This window comes from Triticum aestivum, chromosome 3B, assembly GCF_018294505.1.
Source record: "Triticum aestivum cultivar Chinese Spring chromosome 3B, IWGSC CS RefSeq v2.1, whole genome shotgun sequence".
Lineage (NCBI taxonomy): Eukaryota > Viridiplantae > Streptophyta > Magnoliopsida > Poales > Poaceae > Triticum > Triticum aestivum.
Window position 1 is genome coordinate 178,882,369 of NC_057801.1, and position 8,717 is coordinate 178,891,085.

Consider the following 8,717-nt stretch of genomic DNA (forward strand, 5'->3'; position numbering starts at 1 on the left):
GCAAAGCACGGCAAGATGACTACATGCTTTGAAGAATCCTGCGATTCTACTTAAGTTGGACATTTCAAAAGCTTTTGACTCGATGCAATGTGAAGGAAATATGCCCTAGAGGCAATAATAAATTTATTATTTATTTCCTCATATCATGATAAATGTTTATTATTCATGCTAGAATTGTATTACCCAGAAACATAATACATGTGTGAATACATAGACAAACATAGTGTTACTAGTATGCCTCTACTTGACTAGCTCGTGAATCAAAGATGGTTAAGTTTCCTAACCATAGACATGAGTTGTCATTTGATTAATGGGATCACATCATTAGGAGAATGATGTGATTGACTTGACCCATTCCGTTAGCTTAGCACTTGATCGTCTAGTATGTTGCTATTGCTTTCTTCATGACTTATACATGTTCCTATGACTATGAGATTATGTAACTCCCGATTACCGGAGGAACACTTTGTGTGCTACCAAACGTCACAACATAACTGGGTGATTATACAGGTGCTCTACAGGTATCTCCGAAGGTACTTGTTGAGTTGATGTATTTTGAGATTAGGATTTGTCACTCCGATTGTCGGAGAGGTATCTCTGGGCCCTCTCGGTAATGCACATCACTATAAGCCTTGCAAGCAATGTAGTTAATGAGTTAGTTACGGGATGATGCATTACGTAACGAGTAAAGAGACTTGCCGATAACGAGATTGAACTAGGTATTGAGATACCGACGATCGAATCTCGGGCAAGTAACATACCGATGACAAAGGGAACAACATATGTTGTTATGCGGTTTGACCGATAAAGATCTTCGTAGAATATGTAGGAGCCAATATGAGCATCCAGGTTCCGCTATTGGTTATTGACCGAAGACGTGTCTTGGTCATGTCTACATAGTTCTCGAACCCGTAGGGTCCGCACGCTTAAAGTTAGATGACGGTTATATTATGAGTTTGTGTGTTTTGATGTACCAAAGGTTGTTCGGAGTCCCAGATGTGATCACGGACATGACGAGGAGTCTCAAAATGGTCGAGACATAAAGATCGATATATTGGACGACTATATTTGGACACCGGAATGGTTCCAGGTGAGATTGGGACAATACCGGAGCTCCGGGAGGTTATCAGAACCCCCCGGGAGGTATATGGGCCTTAATGGGCTTCAGTGGAAAGGAGGGGAAAGGAGCAAGGGAGGGGGTGAGGGAGTCCTGGATTAGGGGGTATCCGGACAGCCGGACTATATACTTTGGCCGGCCTGTGGGACCGTGAAGATACAAGACTCAAGACTCCGTCCCATGTCCGGATGGGACTCTCCTTTGCATGGAAGACAAGCTTGGCGATCTGGATATTATATTTCCTTCTTTTTAACCGACTCCATGTAAACCCTAGCCCTCTCCGGTGTCTATATAAACCGGAGAGTTTAGTCCTTAGAGGGACGATCGCAATCATAATCATCATAGGCTAGCTTCTAGGGTTTAGCCTCTACGATCTCGTGGTAGATCAACTCTTGTAACACCCATATCATCAATATCAATCAAGCAGGAAGTAGGGTTTTACCTCCATCGAGAGGGCCCAAACCTAGGTAAACATTGTGTCCCTTGCCTCCTGTTACCATTAGCCTAAGACGCACGGATCGGGACCCCCTACCCGAGATCCGCCGGTTTTGACACGGCATTGGTGCTTTCATTGAGAGGTCCTCTGTGTCGTCGCTGCAAGGCTTGATGGCTCCTTCAATCATCAACAACACGGTCCAGGGTGAGACTTTTCTCCCCGGACAGATCCTCGTGTTCGGCGGCTTCACACTGCGGGCCAATTCGCTTGGCCAACTAGAGCAGATCGACAGCTACGCCCCTAGCCACCAGGTCAGGTTCGGAAACTTGAACTACACGGCCGATATCCACGAAGACTTGATATTCAACGGGTTCGGGCCTGCGCCAGGAGCGCCGGACAATCACGATGAGCACGACTTAGACCTGCTGTCGGACAATGCTCGGGATATCGCCCCTGCAGGAGCCCCAGACCTAAATCCGGAGCAGATTGTGTTGCCCAAGGACGGGTGGATGGACCCCGCCCCGCAAGCCGCACACTCATCGGCGGTAGAGCCGAACACAGGCCTCACCCCCAAGGAAGCTTGTGAGTCCGGACCCCCGGACCCATATCCGGCTGTAGGTTTTGGTCCGCGCACGTCCGAGCCCGCCAAATCTGGTTGGGCTCCGGTAATGGAGTTCACCGCTGCGGATATCTTCCAGCACTCACCCTTTGGCGATGTGCTGAACTCGTTAAAGGCTCTCTCTCTGTCAAGGGACTCTTGGCCGAACTATGTCCGGCTCGAGTGGGAAGCAGGCGACGAAGGAATTCGTTGCCCACCCACCACCCACTTCATTGCCACGGTCGATGATTTAACCGACGTGCTTGACTTCGACTCCGAAGACATCGACGGTATGGACGACGATGCAGGAGAAGAACATGAACCACCGCTCATGGGGTGGTAGACAGCCACCTCCTCATATGATATATATATATATATATATATATATATATATGGTGGACATTCCAAAGGAAACCAATGGCGATGAGGCAATGGAGGATAACCCATCAGAGAAGAAAGCTAAGCACGGGCGTCATCAACGCCGCTCCAAGCCCCGCCACAACAATACCGGCACAGGAGACGAAAACAATCTGGACGGTGCCGAAGATGAATACAATCCTGATCAGCCTGCCTTCAAGCAGGCCGGACTGGCCATGGTCGAATACTTGGAGAGGGACAACTATATGCCCCCTCCGAAGACGAGGTGAGCCTCGGCGATGATGAATTCAGCGTGCCTGAGGATCCCGCAGAACAAGTTCGCTTCAAGCGACGGCTTATGGCCACTGCGAGGAGCCTGCAAAGGAAGCAACAGCAGCTCAAAGCTGACCAAGATTTGCTCGCGGACAGATGGACCAAGGTCCTGGCCACCGAGGAATACGCACTCAACCGCCCCGACAAAGGGCACAGACGGCATAATTTGCTACCTCAACCTAAGAAGGAGAACCTAAGGCACATACCCCGAAGCCAACATACCACCACGGTCCAACACAATACGCAGGAAACACGAGGCGGCATCCTCAAGCCTCGGTGCAATCGTCATAAACGTCAAGTCAGGGAAGTTGGTGCCGAATTCAGCAGCCCCCAGTTCGGTCAGCGGAAAAAGAACAGCTCAGGCCCATCCGGCTCAGGCAGCATACTCGATCAACCATGTGAAATTCATGGTACCCCCAGAAGGGCGGCCAAGCATACCAATAGAGAATGTCGGATCTTCCAAACGAAACAGCCGATCGCGCGCCGGAAACAATGAAGGAAGGTCTCAAACAACGAAAGACCAGTCTAACATGGTGAGGAAGATCCCCTCACAGTACAAAAATACGGCCGATCGTCTCTAATCACATCGACCATCCGGACAACATCAGCCATAGCAATCTTATTGCACTCACTATTTACCCAGTAGCTTGGGGGCTCCATTTTACACGAGCCCCCACAGGCATAAAACTATCAATAACATCTCTTCAAGATGCAAGGTGCAAAAGCCAAGTTTTAACTGGCCCACCATACTAATGGTTGTCTTCGGATCACCAAACAAATACCACGCCAAAGAATAAGTCTTCGGCATTGTCCCCTTATACAGTAATTACCACATACTACTGGGACGAACCACGTTGGCTAGACTCAACAGGGTAAACCATCAGGCCAGTCCCGCGTAATATAGCCGCAATTATGGGCAAGGTCGAACCCCACCCTTAGAGTGGAAATCATACCCCTGCTGGAATAGCGAGTCATGCATGTTTATCAAATTTTGATTCGGCAGCCAACTACCCGGACACCAATTGAGGAGTTCGGGCTACTTTAGGGCATGATAGCCTGGTCCAGCCAGGCTCCAATCAAGCACCTGCGGTTCAACCACAACAGCATATGCAGCCGCCTCCAAGCATTTGTCTTTACAGACTAACTTCGGTGCAGAACAGGACTGGCGACGCGGAATCAGCTCGGACGCACAAGGCAGGAACAAATAAGGCAGTCCGGATACACCTCAGATCCACATACAGCCTCATCAGTCCGGCCATGATAGGTTCCGCCAAAAACACTCCTTTTCATAAGCATAAACCACACTCATATGCATAGACATGTCATTTTACTACAATGCGTAGACTTAAATAACACTTACCGGTCGTCATTTCTCATTGACGCCTCTTTGTCACAAACGGCACCCATGCCTTGTGTTATGCCCAATTATGCCAGGGGCTTCATAGTACGGCAATAAATTCTGACCACCTTTTCGGTCGCTCGGCACCTCGAACTTATAGCACTATATGCATCAGCTCCGAATCATGTCTTGGGTCATTAGTTGGGTTTGCCCGGCTCCCATGTTTTGGTACCTTATGTTCTGCTCCATCGGCTAAGGTAGCGCTAGGAGAACTACTGTGATTGTGTCCCGGTTCTTCCGGACGAGCACCTCACTGGAGAAAGCCGAAAACTGACTGTCATGATACAGCGAGAGCTGGTCAGCTGTTCGAGAGGTTGTAAAATCTTTAAAGATTTATTCCGCATAATGAAATTATAAATACAAAGTGCGACGGATCAGTCTTTCGATCAGGCGCCGATAGAGCCCCTAGTTCGGCCTTCCGAACACTAGGGGCTGCGCCCACCATACTCGAATTCCTTTGGCTAAGTGAGAGTGATAAAGCCCTATAGTCTGATTGCCTGGTTTGTGGTGAGGAACACCTCCTTAAAAGGACCCAACAATGGGATAAAGAGTGTTCAGGTATGTCCCGAACACCCCCGTACTTTTTACGTGGGGCAGAAGCCGACGACTAGCCAACTCTCAGGATTTACATACACAAAACAGCCGCACAGGAAGAACAAACGTTCAAACAAAACAGGCAATAAATAATAAAAGTGCCATTATCCCACATTACGAAGAATGGCACGACTACCTTCAGGGAAATATAGTGTCTTTGGTACACTTATCCGCCACAAGGCGGGCTCCTTTTAGTACACTGTCGGTGTCAAAACCGGCGGATCTCGGGTAGGGGGTCCCAAATGTGCGTCTAGGCAGATGGTAACAGGAGACAAGGGACACGATGTTTTACCCAGGTTCGGGCCCTCTTGATGGAGGTAAAACCCTACGTCCTGCTTGATTAATATTGATGATATGGGTAGTACAAGAGTGGATCTACCATGAGATCAAGGAGGCTAAACCCTAAAGCTAGCCAATGGTATGATTGTTGTAATGTATGTTATGTCCTACGGACTAAAGCCCTCCGGTTTATATAGACACTGGAGAAGGCTAGGGTTACACAGAGTCGGTTACAATGGTAGGAGATCTACATATCCGTATCGTCAAGCTTGCCTTCCACGCCAAGGAAAATCCCATCCGGACACGGGACAGAGTCTTCAATCTTGCATCTTCGTAGTCTTGGAGTCCGGCGGACGATGATACTCCGGCTGTCCGGACACCCCCTAGTCCAGGACTCCCTCAGTAGCCCCTGAACCAGGCTTCAATGATGATAAGTCCAGCGCGCATAATGTTCGGCATTGCAAGGCGGGTTCCTCCTTTGAATAATCCAGAGAAGATCAGGAACACCAGGACAGTGTCCGGCTCTGCAAAATAAATTCCACATTCCATCGTAGAGAGAATAGAATGTACATAAGTTCAATCTGCTGACATATTTTGCGGTATGACGTCACACCACTACCAAGCCTTTACTTGAATCGTTTTTTTATTACACCACCTCAACACGTTTAGCGAAGCGGTTTCCTTGGCACGTCTTGTCGAAGCAGAGATCGTGTTCCCCTTATTCCGGGATTCTCATCAATACGAGCGTGGGTAACCCAACCCTGCCCGTCGCCACACCTCCTCTATCGAAGGTGAATCCCGAACGGTCACGGAGACGGCTCTTGGTATTTTCCCCCTTTATAAGAGGACCAAGGCTCGTTCCTTTTCTTCAATCTTCCATCGAATCTTCTCCTTGCTCCAAGTTCCAACACCCAGAGCCCCAGATTTGAGCGCTTTGGACCTTCAACGATGTCCGGCTCCGACTTTCAGGGTCGGTGGATGCCCTCCTCCGTCACGGAGGAGGACGTGCTAAAGCTGCATGAGGCCAAGTACCTGTCCTATGAGATTTCGCACAGGTTGCCCACCCAAGGGCAGGCCGTACCCACTCCCGAGCATGGTGAGTATGTCGTCTTCGTATCCCACCTCCGTCGGGGTTTAGGCTTCTCGACGGACCCCTTCGTGAGAGGGCTCATGTTCTACTACGGGCTGGATTTTCACGACTTGGCTCCGGAGTCCATCCTCCATATTTCCGCATTCATTATCGTCTGCGAAGCCTTCCTCCGCGTCACCCCCCACTTCGGCCTGTGGCTGAAGACCTTCAATGTGGAGCCGAAGATGATCGGGGGGCGTCAAGCGGAGTGCGGCGGGGCGGCCATAAGCAGGAGGGCCGATGCCCCGTGGCCCGAGGGCTCCTTCCAAGAGGAGCTCGGCTTGTGGCAGCAGGAGTGGTTCTATATCACCGCTCCGAAGGGCAGCAAGCAAAAGCCACCGCCTTTATTCCGCCCGGGACCTCCACGCCGGTTGATGTCGTGGGTCAACCAAGGGCTCAATTGGGGGCCGTCCGAAGACGTGTCCTTATTGCAGGGCCGGATTAAAGACCTCCAAGCGAGGGAGATCAATCTGGTTGTGGTGATGCAGGTCATGCTAATTAAGCGTCTTCTGCCCTGCAAACGCCGTCCTCTCCAGCTATGGGAGTTCAATCCGGAGGGACCCCGAATTCTCCAACACTTCATGGGTATGACGCCCGTGGAGATGTACAAGTTGTTCTTCGGACCGCAGGTGGCGTGTCCGGAATTGACCGAGGACGCAGGCCTAAGCTGCAATCGCCCGGATACTCAGGTAAGTAGCTCAGAGTCCGGACGTTCTGTTTGTTTGCTTTTCTGAAATTCGCCTTCTAACCCATTATTCTTCATCAGGAGTGGGTAGCATGGTTGAAGCTAATAAGGTGTCCGGCCCCCCTCCCAGAGACCGCACCGGAGCCCGTGCTGGTCAGAATGTTGGAGGTCACGCCCGTAGAAGGAGGCGATGGGGAAAATAGAAGAGCTATCACCTCGCCCAAGGGGGCGCCTGAAGAGGGGGGGATCGAAAATCCCTCCTTCCAGGGGGAGAAGAGGACCGCCTCCGAAGACCCGGAGGCCAAAGCCCCTAAGCGGGGGAAGAAATCTTCACCGGAGGGTCCTGCGTCCGGGGAGAACCCGGACGTACAACCGTCTCTAAAGGATCAGCCCTCCAGCGAGCTGTGAGTAGGAAAAGGGGAGTTCATCAATAAGAAAATCCCCCTGTTTGTGCTTCTGTGGATAACCGAAATTTTTACCTTACAGTTCGGATCTGCGGCCTTCTCAGATGAGTTTGTCTTCGGGGGATCTTCGTCCGGAGATGATGGAGAGCGAAACGCCTCCGTCTGCTGCGCCGTCGGACAGGGCAGACAAGCCTGAAGTATCGTCACGGAGGGTATCCCAGAGCCCGGTGGAGCCGGAGAGTTCGGCGCCGACTAGTGTCCGGCCGGGGGAGCTGAAGGATCTGCTTGAGAGGGCGTCTATCTCAGAAGATCACCGTGCTTTGATGGGTATGGTGATTGGAAGGATTTCGTCCGCCGAAAGCGGATTGCATAATGCCGTCAGGAGTTTGCTGGCGGGATTTGAGGTACGCAAGAACGACGCACCTTTATGACAGTTTTGCACATAGAAGTGCGCCCTGTATAGATAGTAGCCCCTGAGACTCGGTAGGTTGTCGAAAGCGACAGCGTGCCGAGGATCAAAATCGCAGGTATTGAATGTCGCCCTTCCTATGCAGGTGGTGGATAGTCCGGGAGCTAGCCGGACTAGTGAAGTTGTCGAGTTAATGTAGCAACTTGATGTGGCGGATGCGGATATCGCGCTTGTCAACCGGCGACTTGACGAGTCGCAAGGTAAATGAATTCTCTGCAGTCACTTATTTAAGGGAGCCAAAGCCCGCCTCTGACAATATATATGCTGTGATACAGACGATGCTGCTGCTGTGGAGAGCCTTCGGGCCGAGCTTGCTCAAGCCAAGGAGCAAGCCCGAAGGAGTGATGCGGCTGCCTCAAGGGCGGCCGAGGAGTTGAAAGCCGAAAAGGCTGCACACTGCCTAAGCAGGGAAAAGATGGCCGAATTGGCCGTGAAATTGAAGGATGCTACCGACCGCAATGAGGCTCTTGAAAAGGAGCGCCTATCAAACGAGAAGACCCGGGGAGGGCCACCGCCGAGGCCAAGGATGCCCGTTCTGCAATGCGGGCTATGAAGGAGGAGCTGCGCCAGGCCGAAGATATTGTGGCTGGCAGGCCTTTTCTGCTTCGTCGTCGGTTTACGGATCCAAAGTATGCCCAACTTGGCCAGCTGTGGGGTCCGGAGGATCCATATATGGACTTAGCGGCAAGTGCGGCGGATGCCGTAGTGCACTTCCGGAGTCAAAAGGATCACAAGACGGAAGAGCTATTTTGGTCTCAATTCCATAGTCCGGATCGTTCACTTCCGTTGACCGATCGGTTGGCCGAATGGGCTGAGCTGAACAGGTTGTCCGGACTTGCCATGACTGATATCATGGCTCATGTCTGGCCAGAGAGGCCCAAGGCGACGAGCTATTTTGGCTTATTGCAGCAATTTCT